The 17,808-nt window shown below is 38.2% G+C and overlaps 1 protein-coding gene and 1 pseudogene across 5 annotated transcripts in view; one reads left to right on the top strand and one right to left on the bottom strand.

Moving 5' to 3' along the window:
- DYNC1I1 (dynein cytoplasmic 1 intermediate chain 1) overlaps positions 1 to 17,808 on the bottom strand; it is a 313,409-nt gene that overhangs the window by 238,714 nt on the left and 56,887 nt on the right. The window lies entirely within an intron of this gene.
- Positions 11,716 to 12,539, top strand: LOC109263718 (60S ribosomal protein L7a-like; annotated as a pseudogene).

The raw sequence follows: 17,808 nt of genomic DNA, 5'->3' as shown, positions 1-17,808 counted from the left end.
TTAAAAGAGGGAAGGCGTTCTTTGCAGAAAAGCTATCAGTAATAACGCACAGGACCAACACAAACCCCAACCTGCAGTTTCTCAGTGCAAGGGGCTTGGGCTGGACGCTGGGACACTTGGCTTCTTGGCCCACGTTGGCCCTAATTTTCTGGTGATGTCAGATAGGTCCCTCATGCTGACCCTCAGTTTTTCTATCTGTAAAACAAGGTCTTGGTCTGGCTCAGAGGAGACGCTTCCATTCTGAGCACCTTTGATTTTGCTTGTTTTAAATCAATAAAGGGAATTTTCATTGGTAATACAAGATCCTAGCCTCTTACATGAGATAGACAAAGGAAAAGCAGTGATTCTCAAGTCAGAAGAAAAGAAAAATGATTTCTTAATGGAGTAACATGTTTGCTATGATAGCATCGAGAGGAGCACATTCCAAGAGGGAGTATAACACTTCTCAGTTCTCCAGAAGAGGAAGTAACACAGATCAGCATGTGAATCTGTGTAAAGGCACATTGCTAAAGCATAGGTGAGTCAAGAGGGCACTGGGCTAAGAGTGACAGGATTTTAGCTTGGAATTCCCCAACTGTGACCATGTGCAAAACAATTTCTAAATATTTATGTCACGCTTCAAGTGTTTTCAGATGTTTCTAACATCTATCACGTCATCTGTTCTCACAACACCTCTAGGAGGCATATGGGAAGATGTTATCACCATCTCCATTTTATAGATGAGGAAAATGAAATGCAGTGTAAGAGACATGTCCAGGTATATAGAACTCATACATGGTTAAAGTACTGTTGGCCTGAATACTGGTCCAGTGCCTTTTCCACCAAGCCAACTCCTACCTAGGGCTCTTAATGGTGGTTTCTGAGTTACTGCAGAAATCTGAAGTGCCTTCTGAGTCCCCCAGGAACATCCAAATCATGGCGGCAGCAGAGTCTGGTGGTTAAGCGTGTAGACTCTAGCCCCCCCACTTACCAGCTGTGTGTGTGATCTTAAACAAGGTGCCTAACCTCTCTGCACGTCAGTTTTGTCATCTATAAAATGGAGATATTACTATTACTTGCTATTAGGATTGTTATGGGAACGTATATATACGACACACATATGATGCATATACTACATATGTATTATGTGCACATATGTACATAATTTTCACACTTACATCTTAAAACAGTTTCTGGAACATTATTTTTAACAAATAGACTTAATATTAGGATGGGACATATTCTACTGTGTTTCTTAAAAATTTCCAGGCATAGAGTATGTATGCTTCTCTCTGACAGGTAATGAAAACTGAAATAAATGCATAGCTCAATAGCACATACAGGGAATCCTAGTTACACTCCCTAGTTCTCTATGGCCAGTAGAAGCACATTTTATTCATATTACTGTTTTTAATTATTACTAGCAGATGGCACAGACTCATTGTATTTTTAGCACTTCTAGCAATAATAAAATTTTAAAAATGCGTGTCACAGCTGGAAATTTCCTTGTACAATCTCCCAAGCATTCTAGGAAAAAAGTTTTTCTTCTTTTCTAGGAGCTACTCAAACAACTGAGGTGATAGCACAGATGTATACAGAGTAGATGTGCACAAAGTTCTCTAAATGCCGGTTAGAAAACAAGCCTGTTTGGCCATCTCTGAAGTGGCCATAACCAGGACCATAGTCGTAGCTGCACACAGGCCTGGGCCTCACAAGCCTCACTCACTCACAAGTCTGCACCGCAGAATGTCAGGCTGGGTTCCCAGAACTCCGCGCAGCCTCCTCACACAGAGTTAGTGGAAAACACACAAAATACACTAGAAACAAAGTTGCCAAACAAGGTAAAAGGCTCAAAGTTTCAAAGTAAGAAGCTCAGGTATTAGTTTAACATCTTAAGTCAGAGAAGAATGTTTTCTTTCCTGAAATAGGTCTTTCTCCAAGCACTTGAAAAAACAAGCATGAATAGACACCCCAGGACTGCTTGGGGTAATGCCCCTCCTGCTGTTTCATAGCCCAGAGCTTCTTTCTGAGGTCGAGAGAGGTCAGGCTGCATCACACAAGCAAAGATATGGAAAGAAATGTATGCTGGTATGACAGCCCCACCTTTTCAAATGAAGTCACCCCTGGCATGAAGGGATTGCCCTGGATCCTAGACTTCTATGGGCATCTATGTGAGGCCCAGAGATCTCCATACTCCCACTGAAAGGTACCTACACCTACAGGCAGGGATTCTAGGGTTTCTTGCTGATGGGATATAAGCCATAGGCCTATCTTGATGGGTAACCATCAGCAGGCACTGGAAATAGGAGGCTGACATATAATTTGATAATCCACCATGGCAAATCAAAACCAACTGATAAGACAGTATGGCATAATGGTCAAGTCATGGACTCATTCAGAAACAAATACGGCTTCAAATTCTATGCTTGGTCACTTATCAACCGAATGGTAGGTGAAAGCTTTGAACAAGTGACAAACCCTACTAAGCCTCAAGTTTCTTATCTGTAAAGTGGGTACACATCACTGAGTGGTTGTGAAGACAGAATGAAGCTAATACTTGCAAAGCACTTACTTGTGTGCCTGGCACATAGCAAGCAGCTCCTGGCTTAAGCATCTCTACTTTTAATTAATTTATTTTTGACTGGTGATGCTTGTATTTGTTTTAAAAAACCAGAGAGGACAGATTTATGAATGCTCTATATTAAACATTCTTTAAGACAGCAGATTTGAAGATGATCTCTTTCAATGAAGCATGAGAATCACCCACCAATGTCTTTATATGGGCACATGTATCCTTTTGGCTGCTTGGGAGACCCTATCTGCTTTTCCTTTAACTGAAAGCATTATCACCATGACACTTCTCAGCTGTCAAAACTTAGTCTGCATGAGTGAGCTTATCTCACTAAACAAAATGTTTCCTTTTCTCAATAACTATCAAAAAGTTTCCACCAGTCCCTCACTGATGCTGTATTTGCAAACCCAGGGTCCCAACTCAACCCATGCCATCAAGAATAAATAAAAGTTAAGTTGTGATGAAGTGATTCTCCACATGTGCCGATTGGTTGATACATCAATGAACTTGTCCTTTTCCCTTGAGGGTGATTTTGTCTCAGATGATTTATAATTTTAAAGCAACGGCTTATAATGCTTCTTACTGGGTAATGGATAGATTACTGTGTCTTTCCCTGCAGTCTCTACATTGATTCAGCTGCATTTATAGCAAATGCTTTTATACTTTGTGGCTATTCTGCTGTTGCTTTAGTAACTGTGTAGTTATAATGCAGATAAACACTTTTTATATATTATCTTATTATAGCCTCATTACAATTTTACATCCTATTCCATTTTTACACTTTAAAAAATTAAGGTTCAGCGATAGTAAGTCGTTTGCTCAAAATCACAAAGGTAGTAAGTGACAGACCCAGGCCTTTGGCTCTGTCAAACAGCAAGTTAAGGGCCATGTTCTTAGAAACTGTTCTCTGTTGACCCTGTCCTCTGATTTTTTTTCCTAATGCTTTATGAGCATAGCCTCACTGAGGCACACTCTTACAACCTAATATAGTAGAGGGTCAAGCACATGTGATCATTTTATATAAGTATGAGAAAGGATTCCTGAGACACAGCGAGGCCTATATTATTGGGACATAATCGAAGGATCCTGTTTGCAAGGTGAGCACCACACAATGGTTCCCAGTCCTAGCTGGTTCAGACAGGCTTGCCAGTAGGTGGCACCCTTCCACAGCAAAGACCTTCCTCTTAGGTGTGTTCTCTGAGTCCTCCATTCTGAGTATTTCCTAGACCAGTCCTGGGGCCTGCATGTCAGTGGATCCAGAATCCATCCATTTATACAATTCTGTGATCGAGGCCTTCTTCAACTTCCCTTTTTGTAGAAAAACATTTCTACAATTTTATCAGCTGAAAAAATTATTATAAAATGTTTAAGACATGAAGTACACAGTAGTTATTTCCTTTAAGTACAAACTTTGAGCACCATATATTTTTTATTTTTATTCAAGCCTTATCAATTCATATTTCTTTTATACAAGGATACAAATTAAACTGCTTAGCAAGAGAGGGGGGGAAAAAACCAATGTAGCACTAATGTTACTATAATTCCTTTTCCTTCTAATCAGGCTATAAATTCCATACTGGCTCTTCAGTTCTGGCTCTGGGATCACTTAGCTGCCATCCCACTCCCCCTCCTACAAAGCTCATGCTCTCACCTACGTACAAGCAGATACTTCTGCTATCACCCCTCATACAGGCCACTGTATTCACCTCTTTTCATGTCTGATATGACTGCAAGCTTGCTTATTTATCCCTTACTGATTCATCTCTGTAGCTTGGGCCTCAGTTCAGTGTCAGGTACAGAGGAGGCACTAAATCAATGTTTGAGGAAGGAAAGGTGGGAAGAAGAGAAGACTAGAAAAGGGGAAAGGCAGAAGGCATCCTACAGAAGTGTAAACTGAGATTTGAATTATCAAATGCCAGGTGGACATGGCATTATTATTAAATTATACTGTGTATTTTCACCTTGGTAGTTTATTCTAAAATAAGAGGCTTTAATAGAATTTTAAATACACCGAATTAAATGTGTATCATGTTCTAAATAATCATAAGAGAGCAAGTCAGTGTCACTTAAGAAGTACAATAAGGCTTCATATATTTGGATTCACTGTGACCACATTTAATAAATATAGAGGGAACCCAAACAGAAGTCCTAGAGCAGGGGCTCCCAAAGTGTGGTCCTTGACCAGCAGCCGCAGTACCGTTTGGGAACAGGTAAGAATGCAAATTCACAGGCCCCACCTGAAAACTACTGAACCAGAAACACTGCGGGCAGAGTCCAGTGATTCCAATGCCCATTAAAGCCTGAGTACCAGTGAGTTAGAAATACTGGACAGAGACTTCACCGTTTAACCATATTCACCTGGGGATCCCCGAATGTAGCCAATTCCTAGAGGATGAGGCCTTAGTCCCACTGAAAAGGGAGGAGAGGATGTCCCTGGACCAAGTTTATAAAGCTCTATGAGACGGGCCAGACGCAAAGATGAACAAAGATGAAGAAGAGGTAAGAGGCAGGCAAAGAGACCAGTGCAAGTCTTTCCTATATCTAAAAACTAAAGAGTCAGGCAGAGGATGCCAGAGACACTGGGCAATGAACCCCGATCCCTCACAAGCTAACTTGGCATGGTCCTAGAATGACAGAGGGCCCGTATCTCCCCAGGGCTGGGGTGGGACTCCCACTAAAAGTCCTGGAAGCCTCCTTGTCAACTAATCCTGTCAATTTGGCTTAACAAGCTGGCTGAGGAAAGTTGCAATGTTTCTTCTGAAAAGAAAGATCAGATTTTGACAAGGAATAAAAAAGTGAAGCTATCTGAAGTCTGAGAAGGTCACTGGCTGGTGCTCAGGATGTAAACGTTTCCAGTTCACCACAAGCATAGTCCAATCTACCCAGGTTCTGTCCATTTGTCCTTGGTTGGACATTCTGAATCACAAGAAGAAAACTACTCCCTTGAATGAGTGGAGACAGACCCCCATTATTTTTTCTGTTTTGAGTTCAACTGATATCTATCCAACCACAGTAAGGTTAGCATGACTTTGCTAAGCTGCTTACAAAGTTTCGTTATTCAAGAAAGAGGAAAACCCCAAGTGTGACCTAAGCATTGTCTATGATGTCTACCAAAGTTGACGAAAATAATGGTTATATCCCAAATAGAAGGGTTCTGTCCTATCATTAACAGCATGAGAAACATGCGCATTGCCATTGGAATTCTAATAAATATATACTATGTGGCTCCCATTTCAAAAGTGGATGACAGTGAAGAAAAACTTCACTGATATTTTTTAAGTGTTTAATACTTTAAACATTCTTTAATACTAAAGAGAGAAAATACTTGCAAAGCAAAGCGTTATCTACCAAAATCGATACCCTGCTCTTGTGCCTATGTTCTGAAAAGGTCTCCATTCTTTTCAAAGCCACGAGCATCAGAACTTCAGCTTCTAAAGCCAGTGCACCTGCAACCTGAAAATATGGAGACAGCCATTGTTTTGGGCCTACATGTGGAGTGCTAAAGAACACCCACTAGTTGTCAAAGAAACTACTATCTATTGCCTTTAAAAATAAAGGTGGGGTGCCTCCAAGATACTTGGAACTCATGCAGATAAAACCCAGAACAGATATTCTCAGAGACAAGGAGTTATTCAGCCAGATGCCAAAGTAGGTCAAGGCTAAGGAATAAAAGAATGTCTTCACTGGACCCAGACTCAATCCTGCTGGGTTTTATTCCTGCATATTTGCATGTGAATATTTCATCCCATGATACATTAATGGTGCCGCCAAAGAATGTTTCTAGTGCTGCTTCTAAAATTCCTTGAGGCTTCTCAAAGAAGATTTCCTAAGACAGCAAGAATGGGAATGGTTCCATTTTCCTTCTTGTCCAAACATCTTATGTGGGTATGCACAGTGTCTTTGACAACTGGCAAAGGAACCACTTCAGCCAACATCATTATCAGCAACCACAATTTTTGAAACATGACACTATCCCAGATCCTAACATTATGAGCAGAATAAAGAGATCAAACATATACATCAAAAGGAAAATAGGAATGAAAAGTAGCAAATAATAAAAGCCAACATAAGTGATCCGCACAGTAAGTGGGACAGGAGAGTATAATGGGCAGATTACCATGTGCTTCAATAAATAAAGTTTCACTGAGACTGAAGGCCTGATGTGAGTCTTGAAGGATAAGATAGGTGAGTCTACTCAGGTAGAAAGGAATGAGGAGGGTAACCTAGGGAGGCAGTCTTGTGCAAAAAGATCTGGAGACCAAATTCACATTTCATACCTGACAGATCAGGTTTTCAGGGAAAAAAAAAAAGTTTTAAGCTGAAGAGCAATGGAAGAGTAAGTTTTGAGAGGTACACTGTGAGCAGATTATTCTTAGAGGGCTTAAAATCTTGGGCTAAAGAACTTGAACTTCATGCTGTAAATAATGGGAAATTACTGAAAGTTACTGAGTAAGAAATTGACCACTGCAAAGAAACATTTCAAACTTATTAGCATAGCAACCATGTAAAGAATGGTATCAAATCTCTTTTTGACAAGTGAGCAACCAGAGGCTGTGTGTGGGACCTTACAAGCTGAGTGTGGGGGAACCGCAAAAGGATCTACAAGCAGAGGGTGGGTGGGTTCAGTAACCAAAGAGAAAATCCAGGCAAAGCACTAATTCAAAGGACGCAGCCAGAGACATGGTTATTGGATTTGTGACCGGCAGTCTAAGAAATGTGGAGACTTGGTCCAAGGTGATAAGAAAGCACTCAGTAGTTATGGCACAGGGAACAGAAAGGATATGCCGTACTTTGGTGACTCTAGAAAAGAAATGAAGGTAGACCTTAGCAGTTTACTTGGTATGGAGGGTGAAGGAAAAGGAGCAGACTGGTGATTATTTCAAGGCCTCATGCCTTATGGGAAGAAAAGTGAATGGTATAACTGGAAGACAGAGGAATCCACAGAAAGATATGCTTTGGGGTAAAAAATGAGTACCTCAGTGGATGAGTTTCTGGTGAAGGGTTATCCCATTGTACGAGATATAAGACCAAAGCTCAGAAAAGAAGACAAAACAGAAATTATGGCCCTGGAAGCCACCAAATGAGAGTCAGATGAGAAAATGCTGCATCCATAGAAAGAAAGAATATAGGCAGCCAAGGGCACAGAAACTCACGTAATATGAAATGACAAAGGTCAATTTGTTTTCCAAACACTGTACCATAGTATAATTAGTTGTGTCAAGGTGTGACATCTCAAGAACTGATTCCTTGGATTGGGAATGGGACACCACGTGGAGGAAAGGTGACGATGGGGCGCCACACAATGGAAGTGAACCTGGCAGGCAGCCCCTTACCACACTCCCTTTATCACCTATGTTCTAAGTGGGTGTTTTCCTCCAAGAACTGGAAAGCAACTTGATGGCTGACCTTTTCTGATTACCTCAAAAGAGATGAGTTTCCATTTTCTATGTTCACATTTAAAAAAATCATTTGAGAGGTATTTATTTCATTTCCATGATATTTACTTCTTACTGTGCAGAGATATTAGTTTGGCAGCTAAAGTATTTTTGCTGAACAGAAGCAAATGTCAAGTCTGGCTCAGTCAACAGGCACAGCCAAAGGGTTTGCCTTGAATTTCATAACACAAGTAAATCTTGCAAATTTCCAGGATAAGAGAAAAGTCAAAATAGTCACGGTTACAATACAGCTTGGCAATATGAGTGGGGGTTCTGCTGTCACGTGTCCACCTTACAAAGGAAAACTGAAAGTTCAGAATTACAAAAACAGGCAGCACAGAAGTGTGTTCTCTCCAATATTACATAAAAAACAATAATAATATAAAAATTTGGTTGAAATGGCCTTTTACTGACTTAATATTCATGAACAACCTTCTGTAGAAGTTGCAACATAAAGCTATAAATTTAAACAATTCTTTAAGTCACTTAGGACCAACGTATAAGCAGACATCCTTGCCAACTGGTCATACTCATGTTTCTGAAATGGAATAAAAAAAAAAGAATAAAGTTTTATGAAAATCCTGCTGCTAGTGTGGAACAGAAAATATCCTCTACCTGCTTACTCAAGGTTCTTGAGAACAGAAAACAAAGACTGGCTGATAGCAAGTAGCTTCTCAAGAAATGTTTGAGGACTGGATAAATGAGTACCTTAAGAGGTAAGTAAAGTGTTTTCTCTCTCTCTTGTGACTTTTAATTGAATCTGTTAAAACCAGTTTATTGAAGTTTTTCATGGGTCAAATTTTACTATATACTTACAGACTCTGAAATGCATTTTACCATTACCTTTTGATACACACAGGTTATAAGCTGCTGTTCCATATTTCAATTTCCACAGAGTGTGTGATTAGGTGTTATTAAAAAGGCAGAGATTGACAGTTCTTGAGTTCCAGCCCCGCATCGGGCTCACTGCTGTCAGCTTGGAGCCTGCTTCAGATCCTCTGTCCCCTTCTTTCTCTGCCTTTCCCCCACTCATGCTCTCTCTCTCAAAAATAAATAAAACATTTTTCAAAAAGGCAGATATTGGGGTGCCTGGGTGGCTCGGTTGGTTAAGCGTCTAACTCTTGGTTTCGGCTCAGTTCACAATCTCACAGTTTGTGGGTTCGAGCCCCACATTGGGCTCTGCACTGACAGTGTGGAGCCTGCTCAGGAATCTCTCTCTCTCCCTCTACCCTTCCCTTGCTCACATGCTCTCTCTCAAAATAGACAAATAAACTTAAAAAAAAAAAAGGCAGAGATCATCCATATGCTCAAGAAGAATACAACCCACATTTTTCTCAAGAAAATACTAGACCTTGTTACATAGGAAACCTTAAAAATTAATTCAAACCAGGGATTTAAACATAATAAACAACATTTGGTAAAACTCTTGAAGAACAAGCAAAAAGAGGGTTACTTCATCAAACGCTAATGAGGTTATTACTGTTCTGTTAGTCAAATCAAAACGATTTTAAATGTGAAAAGTCCTCTAAAACTGCCTGTCTAGATTTTCTCAAACACCTACCACCCTCTTGAAAATACATGTTTTTCTAGTGCCTTCATAGAGCTACTTTAATTTCTATTCTTGACAGAGTGATCTCTCTATTTCTCCACAGCAGTATGGGATGGTGCCTCGTGGATTCAGGAGTTAACACTCGCCCTCTCTCTCAGCTGAGAATAAAGGAAAGGTTGAGGTAGGAGAGGTCACCACCTTCTACCAATGTCTCCCAAGGATAGAAGGCATCCCTAAGTGCCTCCTTCAGGAAGGAGCAGCCACATCCCTCACAGCAGGTTTCTTCTCATTCTCACTTTGTTCCAAATATTTTTAAAAACCTACCAAGAGTTTAATATACAATGACACAGAGGACATACAGTTGTGAGGCTCCAGTATAATCAGAAGGTACTAAATATTCCTATATGCTATTGGGTTTAACAATTTTGAGTGATGGGCCACAAAAGACCCTTATTGCTTATTGATATCTACTCGTGGTTGAGAATCTTTGCTTCCCTCTCCCCTTGTGCTGACTCAACACATCTCCCTAAATACTGACAATCTCATGGTGGCATCTGTACTTATGTTTCCTACATAAAAGAACAAAAAATATTTAAAATATAATCCCTCTCTCAAACTTCCCCATCGCAACCCCAAATTTCACTTCCCAGTTTATGTAGATTTGTTTCTATACTGTGATCTTTTAATTGACTCTTTTTATCCTATTATTTCACTTTCTACTTCTATCATCTTCAATTCACTTAATTTACTGTAATAGCATAAGAAAGCAAAGCATTTTTGGTACTTTCATAAGTATTTGGTTAAAAAACAAATGGGTCAAATTTATTTTCTCATTTTATTTGGAATTTTCTTAAAGCTTTCTTTTTCCTAAATGTCATATTATCTCCCTTATTTGTCTACGATGCCATTTTCTTTACTGATCACATAGATAACATACAAATCAGAATCAAGTGACACAATATTTGTCCTGCTAGCCAGGGTGGAGTGATAGAAAACAGATTTATTCTAAAAAAAAAAAAAAAAAAAAAAAAAAAAAAAAAAGAAGACAGCAGTTTGAATGAAACAACGGTTTGTAAGATACTGGGGGTCAAGCAATGATGGACACTAATATATGAAAGAGGGAAACAAAAGATGAGTCCAATAACTGCCCCAGCTTACTGCATTCAGAGAGTTCTCAGGCCATGGTGCAGAGAAGTAATCCAGGTGAAATCTAGCAGACTCCCTAAGTTAAGGAGACAACTGAGAGTCTAGGGATACCAAGGCAGTTAGAATTCACAGGACAGAATAATAGAAAGGAATACTACAAAAAGAGAAAACTCAAAAGATCTTCAAAGGGTTTCCCTTGAGGATTCAGCTTAGTGCTAATATAGTGCAAGTATGTGAGGAAATCATCTGAGGCCAAGGAAAGAACTACCTGAAAAAATTAAAGGTAACAGTTCTGGGCACTCACACAGTTAGTGCCTGTTCCCACCGACTAGGCTAGAAAACCTCAAGATTTATGGGTCATTGTGTACAGTGCAGGAATTAATTAGCCCCAGGCTGAGCACTGCATCAATCCCAACTAAGAAATCTTAAAAATAGGGCTTGAAAGGATCAAACTGTTTCCAAGTGAATTAACTGTATCTTAGAACAAATCTCAAGAAGATTTCTATAAATTCAGATATAGACAATACCTAACAAACTAATATTCACAATGTCTGACATAACCAAAAATCAGCAGACCTACAAAGAAACAGGAAAAAAGGACTATAATGAAAAGATATGTCAACAATTGCAACTGACCCAGAACTAAGACAGATTAACACTGTACTTCAAGTGTTCAAAAAGTTAAGTAGAAACATGTAAGATTTCTCCTTTTAAATTTATTTATTTATTTTGAGAGAGACAACCAGCACAGAGTTCAATCCAGGGCTCAAACCCACGAACCATGAGATCATGACCTGAGCTGAAGTCAAGAGTGGGAGGCTTAACCGACTGAGATACCCATGGGCCCCACGCATATAAGATTTCTTTAAAAGACCCAAACTGAACTTCTAGAAGGAAAATTACAATGTATGAAATTAAAAAGTCATTGAGTACTTTTTTTTTTGAAATACTAGAAACCACAAAATAAAAGATTAGTGAACATACACACACATACAAACAATGGAAATTATCCTAAATAAAACACAGATCCCCTTTCTCTCTCCTCCAGCTATCCAAGATGCCGAAAGGAAAGAAGGCCAAGGGGAAGAAGGTGGCCCCAACCCCTGCTATTGTGAAGAAGCAGGAGGCCTAGAAGGTAGTCAATCCCTTGTTTGAGAAAAAGCCCGAGAATTTTGTCATTGGACAGGACATCCAGCCCAAAAGAGACCTCATGCACTTTGTCAAATGGCCCTACTACATCCAGCTGCAGCAGCAAAAGGTTATTCTCTGTACGTCTAAAAGGGCCTCCTGTGATTAACCAGTTCACCCAGACCTTGGACCACCAAACAGCTATTCAACTGCTTAAGCTGGCCCACAAATACAGACCAGAGACCAAGCAAGGGAAGAAGCAGAGATTGCTGGCCCGGACTTACAAGCTGCCGGCAAAGGGGATGTCCCCACTAAAAGGCCACCTGTCCTTCAAGCTGGGGTTAATTCTGTCACCACCTTGGTGGAAAACAAGAAGGCTCAGCTGGTAGTGATTGCACATGATGTGGATCCTATTGAGCTGGTTGTCTTTCTGCCTGCCCTGTGTCATAAGATGGAGGTTCCCTAATGTATCATCAAGCAGAAGGCCAGCCTGGGGCACCTGGTCCACAGGATGACCTGCACCACTGTCACCTTCACACAGGTTAACTCAGAAGACGGAGGAGCTCTGGCTAAGCTGGGGAAGCCATCAGGTCCAATTATAATGACAGACACGATGAGATCCGCCGCCACTGGGGAGGCAATGTCCTGGGTCCAAAGTTGGCGGCTCGCATCGCCAAGTTGGAAAAGGCAAAGGCTAAAGAACTGACCACCAAACTGGGCTAAGTGAACACTGTTGAATTTTCTGTACATTAAAGTAATAAAAGGCTCTCTTTCAGCCCGTGTCAATTGGCAAACACCAAACCAAACCAAAACAAACAACGACACAGATAGAAAAGAAAAATAAGTAAATAAAGCAATTTAACCATGGAAAATTTTCAAGTAACCTAATATACATGTGATTTGAGTTCCCAGAGGAGCAGAAGGAACAGAAGAAAATATATGCAAAAATAATGGTAAAGTTTTTCCAAATTTGTTGAAAACTCTAAACCCAATGATCCAAAGACTCTCAGTGAACCCAAGCACATAAAACATGGAGAAAACTTTATCAAGGTACATAGTAATCAAATTGCTCAAAATTAGTGAATTTCTGCCTTAACAGAAGACCTTTCCTTTAAGAAATGTTAAAGGATATCCACCAGGCAGAAGTAAAATTATACCAGGTGGAAATATGGATCTATACAAAGGAATGATAAACATCAGAAAAGTATTTACTACATGAGTAAATATATAAGATATTTTTTCTTAATATTTTAATTTCAGTGATAATTGGCTACTTACACAAAAATAAAAATAAGGCAGTGTATGCTTTATAACAGAATTAAAAACAAAATGTATGACAACAATACCACGAAAATCAAGAAGTTAAATATAAATGTAAACATATTAAGAAGTTCTTGTACTATACAGGAAGTGGAACAATATCATTTGAAGGTAGATCATGATAGATTAAAGATATACATTATAAATACTAAAGCAACCACTAAAATAATAAAGCAAAGAGATACAGCTAATAAGTCAAGAAAAAGTTAAAATAGAATAATAAAAATTTCAATACAAAAGGAAGTACAAAAAAAAATAATAAAAGGAAAGAAGAATACATAGGACAAATAGAGAACAAATATCAGTAGTACAGATTTAAGCCCAACCATATCAATAATTACATTAAATGCAAATAGTGCAAATATCCCAATTAAAAGACAGAAACTATTAGAACAGATAAAAATATAACACCCAATTACATGTTGTCTATAAGAAATGTACTTTTAATGTAAAGAAACAAATAAAAGTAAAAGTTAAAGAGTGAAAAAAGATATACCATGCTAACACTAATCAAAAGAAAGCTAGAGTGGCTAATATTAATGTCACACAAAGGAGATTTGGAGCAAAATATATTACCAAGGACAAAGAAGTTCATTTCATAATGATAAAGACATCAATTTATCGAGAGACATGAGAATCTTAAACATTTCTGCACCTAATACAATATTTCAAAATACATGAAGCACAATCTGACAGAATTGCAAGAAATAGGAAAACTCAAAACTGTAGTTAGAAATTTCACCCTTCTAGCAATAATTGATAGAGCCAACAAACAGAACATTAGCAAAAGATACGGAAGATTGAAACAACATAATCAACCAATTTGACCTAACTGACATTTATAGAGCATTTGTGGAACAACAGCACAACACATCCTTTTCAAGGGCACATAGGACATTTACTAAAACAGATCATACTATGGACCATAAACTAAGTCTGAACAAATTAAAAGGACACAAATAGTACAAAATATGTTCTGTAACCAAAAAAAATTTAATTAGAAATCAATAACATAAAGATCTCTGGAAAAAACCCAAATATGTGGAAACTAAATAACACACTTCCAAATAGCTCATCACTTAAAGATGAAGTAAAAAGGGGAAACGGGAAAGTATTTTGAATTCAATGAAAATGATTGAAATATATCAAAATTTGCAAGATGCAGTAAGTAAGGGGAATTTTATAGCACTACATACCTATATTAGAAATGAAGAAAAGTCTCGGGGTGCCCGGGTGGCTCAGTTGGTTAAGCATCTGACTCTTGATTTCAGTTCAGGTCATGATCTCACAGTTTTGAGATTGAGCCTGCACCAGGGCTTGGGATTCTCTCTCTCTCCCTCTCCTGACCCTCCCCCATTTGCACTTTCTCTCTCTCAAAATAAATAAACGTTAAAAAAAAAATGAAGAATGATCTCAAGTCATTGCTCAAGTCTGCTTCTACTTTAAGAAACTAGAAGAGGAAAAGCATATTAAACATAAAGTAAGCAAAAGAAATATCAGAGTAGAAATTGGTGAAATAGAAAATAAAAAAATAAAGAAAATCAATGAATCCAAATGCTGGTTCTTTGAGAAGATCAATAAAATTGATAAACCTCTAGCCATACTTACCAGAAGACAAAGATATAAGACAAAATTTGCCAATATCAAGAATGAGACAGGTGACTATATCTACAGATTCTGTAGCTATAGAGTAAAGAGATAATAGAATACATATACAAAATAAGATAATAACAGAATACATATACAATTTTAGGTCAATAAAGTTGCCAATGGAGATGAAATGGACATATTACTTCAAAGATACAAACTGCCAAAGCTCATTCAGAAAAATATAGATTTCCTCAATAGCTCCACTACTATTAAAATTATTGAATTTGTTTTTTAAATAGTCCCCACAATAAAATCCCAAACTCAAACCATTTCATAGACGATTGTATTCTACCACCTATTTAAGGAATCCTTGATATTAAAATTATGTCACCAAAAGCATGATCCATAAAAGATCAAATTTGTAAATTGGAATTTGTCAAAATTAAACAGGTTTGTTTTCTTAAAGACACTGTTAAGAGAATAAAAAAGACAAGTCACAAGTGGGGAGAAAATATTTACAAACTACACATCGAATGAAGGATTGTATCCCAAATATATAAAGAACTCTCAAAACTCCATGATAAGAAAACAACCCAATTCATAAACAATAAGGGCAAACGATTCAAGCAGACATTTCATCAAAGAAGATATTCATGTGGCAAATAAACACATAAAGAGATATTCAACACCATTGTCACTAGGGAAATGCAAATTAAAACCACAGTGAGATACCACTGCACTCCTCTAATAGTGTTTAAAAAAATTAATATTTTTAAAAATCCAAGTCAAGTGTTGTCAAGAATGGGGAGGGATTGAGGGCTTCATGCACTGCTGGTGAGAATGTATCCTGATAAAACCGCTTTGAAAATACCTTGACAGTCTCTTAAGTTAAATGTACATGCACTATATGATCCAGCCATTCAATTTGGTGACATTTACCCAAAAGAAATGAAAATATATGTCTATAAAATGATCTGTACATGAATGCTCATCAGTTTTATTTGTAATGGGCAAAAAAAACCCTGGAAACAACTCAAATGTACATCAAAGTGGCTGGATAAACAAACTGGCATATCCAGACGAAGGACTACTCAGCAATAGCAACGAATGAACTAGTGATACACATCTCACGTGGATCAATGTCAAAATAGTTATTCTGCATGAAAGAAGTCAGTCAAACGAGTGCCTATCGCATGGTTTCATTCATATGATATTCTAGGAAATATAAACGAACGTATAGTGACAGAAAGAAAACCAGTTGTTTGTTTTGAAGGTTGGGAGGAAGCAGGATGAGGGTTAAAAGGGCTGTGAGGAAACTTTTGGGGATGATGAATCTGTTTATCATCTTTGTTGTGGTGATGGTTTCATAAAATGTGTACACCTGTTAAAACTTACCAATCTGAGTAAATGTGTGTAGGGTTTTTGTTTGTTTTTTGTCAATTATACTTCAATAAAGCTGTTTAAAAAAATCAAGTGAATGTCAACTATCCTTCGATTAAAAAAAACAAAGGGACAGGGCAAGCCATGGGCTATGGTCAACCCCATGCCAAGCATCAAGAAGAGGAAATAAAATCTCCAGAAAAATCTTGTTGCCAGAAGTATATTCCACAAAACTGTGTATGAGAGAAAGACTGCCCTACACCAACTGTCAGAAAAGGGAAATTTTCACTAATCAGTATTTGAAATTGTAACTTGGCTAAAATCATCTCTTCTCTCAAATAGTCTGAATGCTCCTTACAAACTCTCTACGACCAACCACTCAGCGAACAGAAAATCTCATTTCTCATCTTTCTCTGACTCACTGGACCTGCTCTGAAGTAAAATGTGACAGGCAAGGTGGGAGCCACAGATACGCCACCTCCCCAGAGTAAGTCACAAGTTTTAATCTGCATAGTCAACTGAGTTTTAGCTTAGAAAACACATATAAATGGGAAAATTCCCAACTGTTCCACATCAGCAAGTGTAATTTAGCAATGCCACAATCTGTCTAAAAATCTGTTAATTTAAGTGCATCGGGTAGAGTCTGTGCCAGTTCCATCCTCTATTTTTTTTTTAAACACAATGAAATATTGAAGGATTGCACTCTGAAATTCCCCTGAATTGTAACATGCTGTATCTTCATGTTTCTGTGCTTGATTTAAGCCACATTTCTTGGTCATTCAAATAATAAAAATTGAAATATGACATACAATACACTACAAAACTAAATAGCCAAGAATTTAGTAATGTTGAAAAAGTGTTTTCGGTTAGCTACCTGAAATGTTGGGATATTTCTTTGGTTTAGCAGGCTTGTGGGTTTCCTGAGAATTCTTGCATACAAAGGGACACGGGCAGATGGCATTTAATCTAACACCCAGCCAGCCCTTCAACCTCCCGGGACACCTACAGCAGGCACTGACATTGATAGAAACCCACAGATACATGCCCAGGAATCTCAGAAATTCAAAATAAATAATAAATAAACAAACAAGTAAATAAATGGCCACTTTGAGATTTATGGGGTTAAATTTAGAAAAAAATGATAATTTTATAAAATACTGTAATAAAGTGTGCTATTCACATATGGAGGGACCGAGTGGCATATTTGGTAAATGTTTGTTAACTGGCTTGAGGGAAAGGGAGCAAGCCCTGGTTTGTAGCATTTGCCAATTTTTATAGTGTAAATACTTCCACCATGGCTGATTTCACTGAATGCAAAGCTGGGAAGAGAAACACACAGGCTGGCTGTCCTGAGCTTGAGCAAGAGCTGGTATAAGCACCCCTCTGGAAATATCTCATGCATCACTATGGCTAACTCCAGTCCCACAAGAGAAATAAATTCAGTTTCTAGGATATGCTTGTGTGTTTTATTCTTTGGGAATGAGTTTTCCATTCTGAAGCTATCTTTTAACCTGTGACAGTACAGTTCCATCTGGAAAAAAAAAATCTTTCCAATGTAGGCGATATTATCCATCAATATTTGAGATTTCTTAATTTTGAGAAATTGAACAAATTTGCTTTTTCTTTAACAGGAATCTTTATATGTTCAAACTTAATTCAAAATAAATGCTTCCTGTGACTCCCCAAAAAAGTGAAAAGGAAAGGAAACA

This window comes from Panthera pardus, unplaced genomic scaffold (genome assembly GCF_024362965.1).
Source record: "Panthera pardus isolate Hobbes unplaced genomic scaffold, ASM2436296v1 HiC_scaffold_8, whole genome shotgun sequence".
Lineage (NCBI taxonomy): Eukaryota > Metazoa > Chordata > Mammalia > Carnivora > Felidae > Panthera > Panthera pardus.
This window is presented reverse-complemented; position numbering and strand designations above follow the sequence as displayed.